At 41.4% G+C, this 16514-nt stretch overlaps 1 protein-coding gene across 2 annotated transcripts in view; it reads right to left on the bottom strand.

Moving 5' to 3' along the window:
- The window catches only part of LOC143983844 (antigen-presenting glycoprotein CD1d-like), a 114608-nt gene that overhangs the window by 67556 nt on the left and 30538 nt on the right, over nucleotides 1–16514 (bottom strand). The window contains exon 2 of one of the 2 annotated variants that reach the window (XM_077483946.1): nucleotides 5344–5637. The gene's annotated coding sequence lies outside the window, so the exon portion shown is untranslated. Of the gene's footprint in view, nucleotides 1–5030; nucleotides 5232–5343; nucleotides 5638–16514 lie in introns of those variants that run through there. The other variant, XM_077483952.1, reaches the window with a different exon arrangement.

Raw genomic sequence — 16514 nt, forward strand, 5'->3', positions numbered from 1 at the left:
CGGCTCGCGCATGCGCAGTAGGGAACCGGGAAATGAAGCCGAAAGGCTCCATTTCCTGATTCCCATACCCAAGATGGCGGCGGCACGAGCGAGCGATCGGCTTCGGGTGCCGACATCGCGGGTGCGCTGGGCGGGTAAGTGTCACTATTTAAAAGTCAGCAGCTGCAGTATTTGTAGCTGCTGGCTTTTAAAAAAAAAAAAAAAAACGCGGAGTCCCGGTGGACTCCCGCTTTAAAGCTCATTGTGAATAATGAATTTGCACTATTTAATCTTTGTTTGTCTATGTGTTTATCCATGCAGTACTATTCTTGTCAATGATACTCTAAGCTCCTGAAGAAACTCGCTTACGAGTGAAACATGTCGAGCATCATACTACATTGACTGAGTTCACAAATGATTCTTCCAGATCTCTATGTATTGTATGGATGTATATCTGTATTCATGGTGCTGTTTTAGCAAAATCTGTTATGTTTTTGTATAATAAATCTCTAAGAAAATTCGTTTTTAAAAAAAACTTTTTTTGATTGCTATGCGATTTTTTTCATATGTAATGTTTGATACCGTTAAAAGTCCCATTGAGGCTAGTTACCTCTCCCCCTGCTTTTCTTGTTTATATAATATGAAAGAGTTGAGCTAATACACTGCCATTGGACTACTATGATGGTCAACAAGACCCAGGAAGATACCAGAATACCTGTATTAAAACGTGTATGAATTTTATGTAATAATAGACGTTCCATTGAAAGTCGGTGAGTGGGATCACACCACGGGCGGGGAGCACAGTATTATTGCACTTATTTTGGGTGATAAGAGCTTGGCACTATTAAAGAATTTCACCATAATTATGACTGACTGAAGATGCATCAGAAAATGGACTAATCACTATTTATTTCACATTCATGAATTTATATCATTTTATTGATTTCACATATTACACAGGAAGATGAAAGGGACAATGAGTTAATCACTATTCATTTTATTTTGCTCATATTTGGCTTGATTTAAAAATTGTACATGGTAGACTGTGCAGCGCCTAAGCAGAGAGTCTCTGCCATATGTAAGTTAAAGCGGAGGTCCACCCTAAAATGGACCTCCACTCATCGGAATCCCCCCCCCTCCGCAATTGGCACCTTTCAGGGGGGAGGGGGGTGCAGTTACCTGGATAATCCAGGTAACTGCACCCACTTCCGGGATAGCTGTCTGCGGAAAGGGGCGTAGATTACGCCCCTTTCCGCAAGTGCCCGCCCCCTTCCGCAAGTGCCCCACTGCCTGCTGGGAAACACACAGATCCCAGAGGCAGTGGGGGCCATCCTTATTGCGCAGCGCGATTCGCGCATGCGCAGTAGGGAACCGGGAAATGAAGCCGAAAGGCTCCATTTCCTGATTACCATATCCAAGATGGTGGCGGCAGGACCCGAGTGACGATCTAGAGATCGGCTTCGGGTGCCGACATCGCGGGCGCGCTGGACAGGCCAGTGTCACTATTTTAAAAGTCAGCAGCTGCAGTATTTGTAGCTGCTGACTTAAAAAAAAAAAAAAAAAAAACGCGGAGTCCCGGCGGACTCCCGATTTAAGTGCCCGTTTATCATGGAGTAAAGCATCAAAATTTAACTCGGAGGGATCTGCAGCATATTGATGTATTTTTTCCTCTGCTATACATTTTAAAGCCTCACTCCTTATTTGCCGAGCCTTATTGACTGCGTTAATAGCAGATATATACTGTCCCCTTGCATAAGCCTTGAAGGCGTCCCATGTCATTGCTAAAGTAGATGATCCTGCATTAATTTCCCAATACTCTTTAAGAAGATTCCGAATTTTAATGGTCACATCTGGATGTGAAATCCAGTAGGTTCCCAATCTCCATTGTGCTGCATCGCAAAAATGGTGCATGCGGAGTGTGAGCATGATCAGATAGCCCACTTGGCAGGTATTTGACATCCACTATATCCGCCAGTGTCGCTGAATTAACAAACCCTAAATCTATATGAGAGTCAGCCTTATAAGAAGCTGAAAAACATGAATATCCTCCAATTAATGGATGTCTCCACCGCCAAGCTTCTACCAGATCTACCATCTTAGCCCAGTTATTAAGTTCTCCCAAAAAATATTTAGGGGGATTTGGTTTATCCAAAACAGGAGTATAGCATTAAAGTCTCCCATTATCAATAATTTAGCTGGACCATACAAGGATATCTTTTCAATAATACTATACAAAAGAGTCCCCACAAAAGGAGGAGGTATATATACACCACCAGCAACAATATATCTCTGACCCCACAGAAGAAACACAACAAAAACATATTTACCCTGGGGGTCAGAAAATATATCCTCCACCATACATGGCAATGATTTACTAATTAGTATTGAAACTCCTCTAGAAAACGTGGAATATGTAGCATGATATGCATTCTATACCCAGGGCCTCTTAGGAGCCTGAAGCTTACTCCCTGTTAAATGAGTTTCTTGAAGTAACACTATCTGTGGAAGATAACTTTTTGGATACCTAAATAGCAATGCTTTAGATTTAGAATTTAGCCCCCGCACATTCCATGACAGAATAGAAAAAACCTCTTTATCAAGTGTCATCTAAAAAAAAAAAAAAATATGAAACATACATCTCAAAAAACTGCAAATCTTTGGAACAACAGATTTCGAAAAGGAAAAAATAGAAACCCAATGTGACTGAAAAAAAAACAAAAACACACAACCCGGGCATAAAAAACGCTCTTCCTGTCTTTCTCCAACACCATCCCCAAAAAAAAGCGAGATGGCATTGAGAAGGCTTTATCCCAAAAAAAACATAAAAAAAAAAAAAAAGATAGACAACTATATCTACTTGACCTATAGGCTAAAACAATAAACACAACCACCCCCCCAGAAGAAAAAAAAAACAGGAAGGGGGTAGGGAATGAAAACAGAAAAGAGGAAAAAGAAAAAGAGAAAAGGGACCAGGGGAAAGGGGGAGGGGGAAAAAAAGGGGGGGGGGTGAGGGGAGAAGGCTGTAGTTGAAACTAAGAGATCCAAAATAGCGCATGTTAGAGATCCTAGTACAAAATAATAAATCGCTTAACGTCTAGACGGAGGCCTCAACCGACGTTTCAAAAAAAAAATGTTTGTCCATTATCTATGATACGTAATCTGCTGGGAAACAGAAGGCTGCACTGGATTTTCTTCTCTTGCAGTCTCCTACGAATCTCCGTGTAAGTTTTACGACGTTGCTGAACTTCTTGGGAATAGTCCGGGAAAAATAATAACTTAGTATTTTCAAAAGGTATATCTTGTTTAACCCTGGCAGCTGCCAGAACCCTGTCTCTATCTCGATAATTCAATAATCATAGCAGAAAAGGCCTAGGAGGGGCCACAGGTTTAGATGGTTTTGGTGGCACTCTATGTGCCCATTCCACCACAAATGTGGGTGATGTACTACTCAGGCCTAGGACTGAAATTAAAAGTTGCTCAGCAAATTCAATAGGTTTAGTCCCTTCTGCCCTTTCTGGTAGACCCAAGATCCGAACATTATTTCTTCTAAGACAATTTTCAGTATCATTGGCTTGCTCCTGCAACCATTTAACCTGTAGCTGTAAAGTATGAAGTTCTCTAGAGTCTGATTTAGTAGAGGCTTCCAATGTGGAGACCCTATTTTCCACCTCAGAGACCCTATCTTTAAATCCATCCAGGTCCTGACGGATCTGGGAGACTTCTACAGCTATAAGATCCATTTGACCCTTAAGGGTCTCTCTACACTCCATAATAGCTCATATAAAATAGTATATATATAAAAAACAGAAAAAACTTCAAAAAGTCCACTAATTAAATATATATATATATAGCAGCGCTCAATATGCAAAATCTTGTTCAGATGTTGTTCATATGTGCTCTTGAAAAAATGGTGATAGAGTCCAACACGTGAAAAGAAGAAGAAAGATCGAAACCACCTTCCACCTGGCGTTTTCCACCTTATGTGCTCTCCAAATACAAGCCCCCCTTGGGGATGCACTCACCAGAAAATCAAGATTTTGCATATTGAGCGCTGCTATATATATATATTTAATTAGTGGACTTTTTGAATTTTTTTCTGTTTTTTATATATATATATACTATTTTATATGACATATGTTTTAAACAAGCAGCAGCTATCACTATCATTCTTCTGATTTAATAGAATTTCTTAGTGATCATAAATATTGGTCCAAAGATTACTATTATTTTTCCTTTTGAATCGGAATCCTGAAGCGCTGAGCAGTGTGCTATTGCAGTTAGGGACGATAAATTTTCAGCACGCAGGCTTGGAATACTCCATAATAGCTGCCAAAATGGCTGCAGCTGAGGAAGAATCCTTCACAGATGATTGTAAAGCATCAGCCATATCTGCTTTTGTATTTTTTACTGTCTTTGTTTTCTTTAATTTATTAATATCTGCTGCTGAAATATCTACTGTAGATATTAACTCTAATGTCGATTTATTTAGTGTCGCAGAGTGAGTCTGAGGTTTAGACATCTATCCTTCAAAAAAATAAAAATGAAATGATTTAATAATAATTGACTCTATTGGCACTGTAGATACCTAAAAAAAAAACTTCAATGTAGTGGAAAAAAAAAGAAAAATAGTCCCCAGAGCCACTCAAATCAGCAAATCAGCCGGTTAACAGAGTATTCACAGGATCTGCATCTTAATATTCCATCATGTCATTATCAGGCTTTATAAATTTGAAGAGCAGTGGCAGAATATATGAAAGAGCAGTAGCAGAATGTGTACATATATTACATATAGAAAAATGGGGTTCCCTCACGCTATCAAAGTGAAAAATATCTGAATGTGGTATGTCGGTTAGATTGCTGCTAGACCTAAAGTGTATACCATGCAGTTGAACAACAATACATAAAAAAGTTGATCAGCGCAAACTATATACCAAATGTTACTACAAAGATGGAAAATCCTTGTTTGATATTACATATATTACGCAAGCTAAAGTACAACAGGAGCACAATAACAGCAGCTTAGCTTAATAAGACAGTTGAATGTGGGCAACCTGATCGTCCTGCTGCTCAGCTGTTCAGCCATTCACAGATTCCGATGTCCGTTCAGTATTTCAACTGTAACTCATGAATGCTTGTCAGCTGTTCCATTCAGCGGCTAAATATTACTCCTGAACAGCCTGCTCAGCCTTACTTTTTTTTTCCCCCTTTTATCGCTGTCTCCAAAGTTGTTTCAAGATTGTTTCAAACAGCAGCAAAGCACAGCAAGGCGGCTCCATGGCTCCGTTGTTCCTAAAGCCGTCTTAATGAATCAATGGATCAGCTGATCCGCTGTTTTCTAAAATCCACAAAGGGCAGAAGGCTCACCTGCTCACCGATATTTACTCGGATTTTTTCAAAATGCTTTTCAAAGCCAATTCAGCGGCTCGGCGGCTCAATGGCTCACCCCTGTACGGTACGGCTTCAGCTCAGACTCTCTGCACATTTCTGAGGTCCGTAGCAGCGTCCCGGGAGGTCTGAGGTCTGTGATCTGTAGCGTCTCAGAGCCTGTAGATGGCGGGACGGCCAGACAGCAGGATAATAGGAGCTCTCTTCCACACGCTGCTCGGGCTCTCACACCTTCATCCGGTCATCTCCTGATAACTGGGATTTAATGTATATCTGAAAAATTTTAATAAACATTTATTGAAAAAACAAAAACAAAAAATTCTTAATAAAAATGCCATAAAACTATACCCTATTTTTTTAGACGCTATAACTTTTGCGCAAACCAATCAATATACGCTTACTGCAATTTTTTTTTACCAAAAATATGTAGAAGAATACATATCAGCCTAAACTGGGGAAAAAATTTTTTTTTATATATTTTTTAGGGATATTTATTATAGCAAAAAGTTAAAAATAATGCGTTTTTTTCAAAATTGTCGCTCTTTTTTTGTTTATAGCACAAAAAATAAAAACTGCAGAGGTGATCAAATACCACCAAAAGAAAGCTATATTTATGGCGAAAAAAGCACGTTAATTTTGTTTGGGAGCCACGTCGCATGACCGCATAATTGTCAGTTAAAATGACGCATTGTCGAATCGTTAAAAGTGGTCTGGTCTTTGGCCAGCCAAATGGTCCGTGGCTTAAGTGGTTAAACGGATTCATTTTTTCTGTAAGACAATACACAAGACAAAAACACAATGTCAGTCTAAACTCTCATTATCTTATCCCAATATAGGCCTCAATCTTGAAGCAGTATAGGCCACTGTGATGGGCCAAGTTCAAATGTTACCTTTGTTTAGCGCGTTTGCCACTGCCGTTCGTTTGACACACAGATCGGACGTATGACAGATGTGTGTTAGCTTTATATATATACTGCGCATGTGTCAAACTCAGCCCCCGTTGCCCGCCCTTGACGTTCTTTTTCATGAATATTCCCCACCCCTTCTCTCTTCGGTGCGCAGTAGGAGTATATTGAGAAAAATGGCGGAGACACATTGTGGAACTAGCACGGAGGAAAGCCCGGAGCCCCAAACATCCGGTTCCAGGAGGAGATTGAAGGCCACCAACATGGCCTTTGAGGAAATGGTAGAGATTGTGGGGATTTTAAGGAGGGAGGATAATGATGGGAAACATGATCCATAAACCCATCCGAATAGAAGGAAGGACGACATCATGTCAAATTTGGCCAGCACCCTGGAGCAGAAGTTTGAAGTACGGTCAAAAGAGCAGTTGAGGAAGTGATAGTCCAACATCAATCTCAGGGAGCCGGATCAGTATCGCAACATCAAGAAGGAGCTTAACCACTAGGCGTCCGCTCTATAGCCGAAAGACGGCTGCAGAGCGGACGCCAATTGCCAGGAGGCCGTCCCTGGACGTCCTCCTGTTTACTTACGCAATGTGCGCTCCAGCGAGCGCGCATCGGGGAAGTTCTGTGCTGGCCGTGTCCCCTGGACACAGCCAGTTACAGATCGCTGTAAACGGCCAATCACAGTGGCCGTTTACAGCGTGAACAGGGTGTCCAATGAGAGATGATCTCATATGTAAACATACACAGACAGCATGTAAAGAGGGAGAGATTAGCGGCTGCAGCGGCCGTAAGTAATCTGTCCCCAGTGTGCCATCTGTCCCCAGTGTGCTAATAAATCTGTCCCCAGTGTGCCATCTGTCCCCAGTGTGCCACCTGTCAGTGCCATCTGTCCCCAGTGCCACCTGTCAGTGCCATCTGTCCCAAGTTCCATTTGCCCCAGTGCCACCTGCCAGTGCCATTTGCCCCAATGCCACCTGTCAGTGCCATCTGTCCCCAGTGCCACGTATAAGTGCCATCTGTCATCAGTGCCACGTATAATGCCATCTGTGATCAGTGCCACATCAGTGCCACATGTCATCAGTGCCACATAGTGCCATCTGCCATCAGTGCAATATCACTGTCACGTGTCATCAGTGCCACATATTAGTGCCATCTGTCACCAGTGCCACGTATCAGTGCCATCTGTCATCAGTGCCACCTGTCAGTGTCACGTGCCATCTGTTATCAGTGTCACGTGTCATCAATGCCACGTATCAGTGCCATCTGTCATCGGTGCCACATGTCACTGTCACCTATTAGTGCCATCTGTCATCAGTGCAACATATTAGTGCCATCTGTCAGGGTCACGTATTATTGCCATGTGTCATCAGTGTCACATATTAGTGCCATCTGTCATCAGTGCCACATATTAGTGGCATCTGCCATCAGTGTCACATGTCACCAGTGCCACGTATCAGTGCCATCTGTCATCAGTGCCATGTCAGTGTGACTGTCCTGGTGCTCCAGGGCCTTCAAAAGTGTAACAGTTAGTCAAAAAGTTAGATGTGTAATTTATGCTCCTAGAACATGTGACGGCGCTCCCTGCATGTTGGGCCTATCTAAGTGGCCAGGCTGTGGAAAAGTCCCACACATGTGGTATCATAATACTCAGGAGGAGTAGCAGAATTTATTTTGGGGCGTCATCTGTGGTATACACATGCCATGTGAGAGAAATAACCTATTACAATGACAATTTTGTGAAAAATAAAAAAATAAAAAATAAATCTTTATTTTGCAAAGAATTGTGGGAAAAAAATGACAACACCAAGAAGCTCACCATGCCTCTTACTAAATACCTTGGAATATCAAATTTCAAAAAATGGGTCATTTGGGGGGTATTTGTACTTTCCTGGCTTGTTCAAGTCGCAAGAAATGAGATAGGCCACCAGTACATCAGATGTGATTAATTTTGTATGATTTGCACCACAACTTGTAGACTCTCTAACTTTCACAAAGACCAAATAATATCCACTAATTTGGGTTATTTTTACCAAAGATATGTAGCAGTATAAATTGAGGCCAAAATTCATGAAAAAAAAAATATGCTAAATTTTATCACAGAAACAAAGAAAAATGTTTTTTTTTTCGAAATTTTCGGTCTTTTTTAATTTATAGCGCAAAAAATAAAAAAAACCCAGAGGTGATCAAATACCACCAAAAGAATGCTCTATTTGTGGGAAAAAAGGACAAAAAATTCATTTGGGTACAGTGTTACATGACTGAGTAATTGTCATTCAAAGTGTGAGAGCACCGAAAGCTCAAAATTGGTCTGGTCACGAGGGGTGTTTAAAGAGGAAGTAAACCCTGATGATAGAAAGAGTTTGGTCCAATACCCCAGTGACACCCTAGCAGCATAGGTACCTCATCCCCCAATAATATTATGTGTAAAGAAATGAGGAATAGGGCAGGGGGGATTTTTTATACGGTACACATTATAACAATATGATACGTACAATAAATTAAAAATTAAAAAAATATTTAAAATAATATGCGAAAATTATACAGACAGTTGTATGCGCATAATTAATTGAGCGGAGGAATCCCAATGGTAGATGCTGATAGAATAATTGCACTTGTACCCAATATGTTTCACACTGAGCTTCTTCAGGGGAAGAAGCAACTATTCATGTGGCAACTGTGAAATGTGCCCAAATATTAATAACTCTGGGAAAGTCAAATTGCCCAATGGAACCTGGTTTTTTCCTAAATTTCATGTCACATGTTCCACCACTGGCATTGTATACTTAGCGCAATGCCGCTGCGGAGGCTTCTATATCGGGAAAACTAAACTAATGTTTTCAATACGTATTAAAGATCATATCAAACCCATTTTAAATAAAAAAATAGTTTCGGCCATTAGTAGACACATTGGAATCCATCATTCTTTTGACCCAAATTGGATCAGTTTCTCTGCTTTGGCACATATTCCTTTGAATTCACGGGGTGGTTCTGTAGATAAATTTCTTCTGCAGACTGAAGCCAAGTGGATCTTTACCCTGAAGGCTACTCAGCACCCTGGCTTCAATGAAAATATTAGCTACAGATCATTTCTATAAGGATATCAGGGTACCTGTTTTTCTGACCTAATAACCTTTATAATTCCCATTGCTTTTTCCGCTGATGGATGTTTGCGATGCCGTGGTCTTTTTGTTGGGGGGGGGGGGGGGATTACCCTTCTTCATTCCCTTTTTTTTTTTATCTTATTGAAAAATTTCTAAACTTAATGATATGTTTACAGAGGTTGAACTAAAACACATAGTTAATAAAACTAGTCTATATGAAGTATATTTCATTATAATATATGTATGTCGATCCTAATGTGTATGATCAATGGTCTTGGTTCGCGGATTTTCCTGTCTTGGGATCCCTACAGATGTCCGTGATCCTAAGTCCAGAATGCAGCGTCTTATTGTTTATTCTCATCTATTTTTGGGAACCTATTCCCAACCAAACTACATCTGCACCATTTGGAATTGACCCTTGATCCCCTGGCCACATCTGTTTGGAGGGCATACGGACACCCAGGGTGCTCTCGATATTTATATTTCGGGGGTGCCCGTTTATGGTCTAGGCTTCGCGTAGCAATCCCTCATTTGGGACTTGTTCGCCTGTTAACCAGGCCCCTCTACATTCGTCTCGGCTCTCCACCACGGCAGAGATCCGACACGATCATTCCGCCGCTGTTAGCTGACGTCAGCCAATCTGGGCTGCACACCAACTTCGTTAGCCTAGCGGTGTTATGGGTATTGTAGTCACGGGCTCGGCGCGGTGAACTCGGCGCATGCACAGTGCTTGTCCCATAGTGTCCGCATCGAGCCGGTGACGTCAGACGCCGGCTCGATGGATGGGGGACATATAAGCAGCACAATACTTCACTCTGCTAGTATGCTTGCTCATACTAGTGGCTGTACGACGGAGCTCGTTTCTCTCTTCAATTTCTAGGTAACTGATACTTTGTATCTCTGCATCTCATACCTACATCTCATTCATTCCTGAAAAAAAATTTTTTTGGCTTGACTTTAATCTTATGTTTGTCCCTAGGACAAGAAATCACTTTGGGGCAGCCTAGCTCTGCTTTCCTCAGCCGTATCAGGCTGATTGTTTCCTTGGCCATAACTTGCTGTTATAACTTGCTTAGCTGGCTTAATAGGGAGAACGGATATAACATTCACCATTAAAGGTACAAGGCAATTATCTTATATTACATCACATTACCCTTTTGCTTTTTAGGATATTACAGATTCATGTTAGAAATTTTTTTTTAATTACAGTTAATATTTCCAGCAAATTTATATACAGTTTTTCGGTCTATCGATTATATAAATTAACACTTGAGGCTTTTGTCCCCTTTTCCTCATAAAATTGAGGTTATTTTCGCAATCACTCCCGAGTACTCATGTCTTGGGTGGCTGTGGGTAAGCGCCGCATCTAATTGATCTACACATTTATGTTATCGATATATATAGATATATTTGTTTATTTACTGGAATGTTAAAAAATATACCCTTGAATAGACATTATTTTGTGTTTATTTTGTGTTTAGTCTAAATATGTTTTTCTTTTTCTTTTTATAAATTTATTGTTAGTTGCACGTTTCCCGTGAAGAAGCTCAGTGCAAAACATGTTGGGTACAAGTGCAATTATTCTATCAACATCTACCATTGGGATTCCTCCAGTCAATTAATTATGCGCATACAACTGTCTGTATAATTTTTGCATATTATTTTAAATATTTTTTAATGTATATTGAATAAATATGAATTTTTAATTTATTGTACGTATCATATTGTTATAATGTGTACCGTATAAAAAATCCCCCCTGCCCTATTCCTCATTTCTTTCTGATGAGTTTACTTCCTCTTTCATTCCCTGCAAAGACAAAGCATAATGGACTACTATGCATCGCATAATAGTCCATTATGTGTCACTTACCTGACACAGGAGCCAGCGAAGTCACCGCTGTCCCCTGTAGTCCAGCGCATCCATCTTCTCGGTGGGTCTTGCTGCTCCGCCGCTGTCATGCGGCGAAGCTGCAATGACGTCACTCCCGCGCATGCACACAGGAGCCGCCACGCGCGGCATATCGCCGTTGACAGGGCCACAGCTCAGTGCGCCTGCGCGCCGCTGTCTACGGCGCATGCGCCATAGACAGCAGTGCCTGTCTTTCGGCAAATATCTCCTAAACTTTGTAGGTTTAGGAGATATTTCTTGGACCTACAGGTAAGCCTTAATCTAGGCTTACTTGTAGGTCAAAGTGTGTTGTAAGGGTTTACAACCACTTTAAGTGCCCAGTTGTCAAGTGGTTAAAAAAGTAAGTACTGTGTTCCTATTATGATAATTAACTTGCATGCTGCTCCATGTGCTTTTCTTTACTGTTGTACAGTTTGAAATGGCTATGTTCTTGTTTGTGGGCACAGTAATCGTTTGTAGAAAACATCGTTTGTAGGAAACATCATTCGTTTGCCAATAAATACAATGTATTTAGCTGGTACAGGGGTATACCTACATTTTGGTCATGCTAATATGTTTAGGATATTGTTGTGTAGATGTCTTTGAAACTAGAATGCATTGCAAACTTGATTCAGTGGAATACAAGGAGAAGACACTCAGCAGCTGTTTACACATCTGGACTCAGGAGCACTAGTGTGGGACACCAGAGAACATTTTTTAGGGTAGCCCACACAGGTGCTCCAGGGGAATACTTGGGGTGTCTCCATCTATGAAACTTGGCCAAAAAAGGCAAGCATTGCAGTTTGGTTCAAAGGGAATTTTAATCATGTCTTCAACTTGGATCTCTTCCCAAACAGACAATTGTACTTCTAAGCAATTTTTTCATATTCCTATTTCTGAACTCAAATATCTGTGTGCTAAGTATACCATTTGTTTCATTCTCAAAGGGGAGAAAAGACAACAAGATCCCAGCGACCCGCGACCTCATCAGCCTGAATGGGAAGTAAGCCTCAGCCTCCCTGAGGATGTGGAGGAAGGAGAAGTGGAGGAAGTGGGTGACAATGGGCACCCCACCAGGTGAGTGTCTGACACCCCAGCTCCAGGTAATCTATGTATGCCTGCATATTTCTAAATACATCTTTTTCATCAATTTTAGGTGATGTTCTGGTCATGTGCTGATGCCAGCGCCCAAACCCTCATTACCAAAATCATGGCATGGAATGGGGAGATCGACGCAATGCGCAATCGCCTGGACATCATGCAGCAGGAAATGAAGAACATGATCCTTGTTTTGGAGAGAATATAATCCCCTTTTCCCTAAAACAAAATTGATAATGTTCTTACTTTCCTTTTTAGATGACCAGATTCTCTTTTTTATATTTGTAAATTATAAAAGCCAAATTTTGAAGATGCACACAGTGTGTCAACATGGGCTATCTGCCATCAGGGGATCTCAATGTACGCATGTTGTGGGTGCAACCCCTTCTTCATAATGCTAGTAGGTGAGAGGAAGAGATTGCACCCACAAAACACGTCCATTGATCCCCCATGATGGGAGATAGTACATGTTGACATTACCTATTTAGACTCCCAATTTGTGTGCATCTTCAAAATTTTTGCTTTTACAAGGGTGACATCACCCCATCTGGAGAAGGCAATATCAAGACATTTTTAACACTATAATGTCTGATATTGCCTTCAGTTTTTATACGTTGAACTGTAAGTTCCAAAAAAAAAAAGAATATAATATATTGATGAAAAAAATATATTGTGAAAACAAAAACAAAAAAATTATATTGATGAAAAAATATAAAACCCCCAAAAATATTGAAAAAAAAAAAAGCTTACGTGTGAATGTGCACATTTTCAAATACAACAATATGTGGCTTCTTCTTTCAGTACCAGTTTTGTAAGTCATTTTGTGTTTACAGTGACAATGGGGCTTATTTACTAAAGGAAAATCCACTTGGCACTACAAGTGCACTAGGAGAACCTAGGAGACAGCCAAAAACAAAAGCAAGCAATAAATCAAATTCTAGATTTTATCTGAAAAAACATTTAATTAATAAAAGTTTATACATTGTCTGGCATTGCAATGCCCCCCCTACCCATAAAGTAATTAACATATCTCTCTCTAACTTCCCGGGCGCTTTGGGGTGCCAAGCCAGTACGGCCAGTATCCAGGCCTGTCAGGGAATTCTCTGGAATAAGTCTGGCCTCAGGCCCAACTGAGGATAGATAATTCTGGGAATGTTTCCTTAAATAATTACGCAGGATGCAGCAGCACAGGATGATGTGGTTGATTTTGTAGTCTGCCATATGGTTTGCTGTCAGAAACAGGCGGAACCGGCTGGACATTATCCCAAAGGTACTCTCAATGACTCTTCTCACTCTGGCCAGCCGGTAGTTAAAAACCCTCCTCTCCGGGGTGAGGGTCCTTTGGGGGAATGGCTTCGTCAGGTGCTTGCCCAGACCAAACACTTCATCAGCAGTGAAGACGAAGGGAAGTCCTTCCACGTTGTCCGCATCAGGTGGCAATGCCAGGCCACCAGTCTGGAGACGCTGGTAAAACTCTGGGAAAAGACTCCTCCATCCGACATCCAGCCATTCTTCCCCATGTCCACATAGAGGAGCTCATAGTGTGCCAACACCACCACCATTAACACTACACTATTAAACCCCTTATAATTATAACAGTAAGACCCCGAATGGGGTGATGGCACAATGTGGACATGCTTCCCATCTATCGCCCCTCCACAGTTGGGAAAGTCCCAACAGTCAGCAAAATGGGAGGCCATAGTCTGCCATTCCTGTGGCGTTGAAGGAAACTGTGGAATCAAACAAGAAAAAAGTACTTTTACACATAACATTGCAAGCAGCTTACACAAAAACATTCTTGCACAACATCAATATAACATTTATTTGAAGGAGTATTTAAAAAGAAAAGTGGGGGAGGGTTTGAGGTGACTTTGGAAGCCCCAAAAAAAAAAAAAAGCCTCAGGCACTCTGCCAGAATTTAAGGACACACATTACATTTGGACACATTTTAGGGAGTGGGGGAGGGTTTGAGATTAATTTAAGGACACACATTACATTTGTACACATTTTAGGGGGTGTTTCGGGGAAAGCAGTACAATGGAGCTGACAGTATACATGGTTAAAGGGACAAGGCTATAGGTGTATATAGGTCCAGGATAGCATGCTGGGGAGGTTAGTGAAGGCAAATATGCATGTAGGCCAAAAAAGGAGTATTAAAAAAGCTTCCAGCATGCATGAGGATAAAGAGGACATTCACAGCATATTCCAATCATAGTAATTAGAGAATGATGAAATAAATACAATACATTAGCAAACATTAAATACATATAATGTTATATTAAAGGAGAAAACTTACCTTAATATAGTCCTTCTGCAGGACCTGGATGATGGAAGAACAGGTCTCTGGAAAATTGACCCCCGGAGCCTGGGGGGAGATGCCTGTCGAGAACTTGAGGTCCTGTAGACTTTTCCCAGTCGCTAAGTACTGCAAGGTACTTGTGGACAACGGAAAATTTTGTTTAGTTTCGGTTCGTTGTCATTCGTAAAATACATCATTTCGTTCTGTTATATTCGTTATGTTACTTAAAAAAACATCTTTGGATAATTCATTATTATTCGTAGAGTGTCGAATTCATTCGTTCTTATTCGTTGAAATTCGCTATTTATGTATGTATAGACATTCGTGATAATGATTCGTAGTTTGGAAAGTCGTTTGTTTATTGAATCTTTTAACACACACAATGACAACATCTCTTCTCTTCGGCTCAAATACAATACAACACCCTTCTAACTCAGTTCTCAGGAATGCACTTTACCAGTAATCCAACCCCCGACACAAAATGAATTAGCTGATTGGACTATAAGATTTACTTTGTATTCGTTGTTATTCGTTATTTTTTTATTTGGACATTCGGATGCATCCGAATGTCCGAAAGATGCAAAATTCAGCCGAATTTCAATTTGTTACGAAACTAATTGCACAAGCCTAGTGGCGACTAGCCTCTGCTCCGGAGTGATGGCTTACCGCAGGCAGTTATCCTGCCTGCTGATATAAGGGGTCAGCAAATAGTGATGGCCGAACGGTTCGCCCGGGGGTCGTTTCGTGGCGAATTCCGGTCGTTCGCCGTCCGCCCCATCGGCGGACTATTGGCGCCGTTCGCCCGGTGGACTTCCGCGTTTTTCTGTGTAAAAGAACTTTGACCTATGATGACACATCCATCATGGGATACAGGACAGCCAATTGAGACATTACAGCACATGGACACTTGGACATTCCCCCTAACTTATAAATACACCCGATCCGGCGGCCATTTTACATTCTTTCTTCTGTCACTATAGGGAGAGGTTGCTGTGTGGAGTAGGGAGAGATAAATCGCTAGCTATTTGGTACACAAAAGTTCTTTTCAGGACTGGTATAGGTGTTAGGTGTATATAGGTTTGCTGTGCTACTGATTGTTGCAGCAGCCTGAGTGTCTTTTGTCAGTTTGAGAAGTTCGCCTCCCATTGAAGTCAATGGGGCCCACCGCGAACATTCGGTTTCGCGAACGATCGGCCTCGTTCGCGGTCCGCGTTCGCGAAACGTCCCGTCGGAAGTTCGTCCATCACTAAGCCTGAGCGTCTTTTGTCAGTTTAGAGAAAGGGACAGGGCGCTGTGTGTTGCTGTTGTAGGGACAGCCAGATTAGTCGTCATCATCATCATTAGCTGTTACTATCAGGTCCACAAAAGTGCTATCCCAGTAACCAGTTATTGTTCCAGTAGCCTCTGTTTTGCCATTTTATATAGGGACAGGCAGGAAGCAGTGTGTCAGGCAGTGAGGGTCAGTTTAAACAGTAGCTGTTACTATTACTTCCACAAAGGTTCTTTTCAGGACTGGTATCAGTGGTATGGTAATAGGCTTGTACGCGTATAATATTCTTTCTTCCAAATATAGAAAGAATATTATACTTGACTGCTGCCCTTCTGCTGCAGTCTGCTAATCAGTCACAACTCACTTGTTCCACAAAGCTCTTTATCAGGACTGGTAACTTGGTCTGCCTAGGGTGCTACAGTACATGGGTACAGGGTTGAGTGAGGTACAGTCTGCTATTCTGTAAGGACTGGTATCGGTCCACAATACATAGGGTTGAGGTGCACTACTGCTGACCGCTGCCCTATACTGCAGCAGTCCTTCAGCAGTATAGGCACTGACTTACAGTCTGCTAATCAGCCACACA

Source organism: Lithobates pipiens, unplaced genomic scaffold (assembly GCF_037356315.1).
Source record: "Lithobates pipiens isolate NorthernLeopardFrog02 unplaced genomic scaffold, aLitPip1_a1.2 Scaffold_1, whole genome shotgun sequence".
Taxonomy (NCBI): domain Eukaryota; kingdom Metazoa; phylum Chordata; class Amphibia; order Anura; family Ranidae; genus Lithobates; species Lithobates pipiens.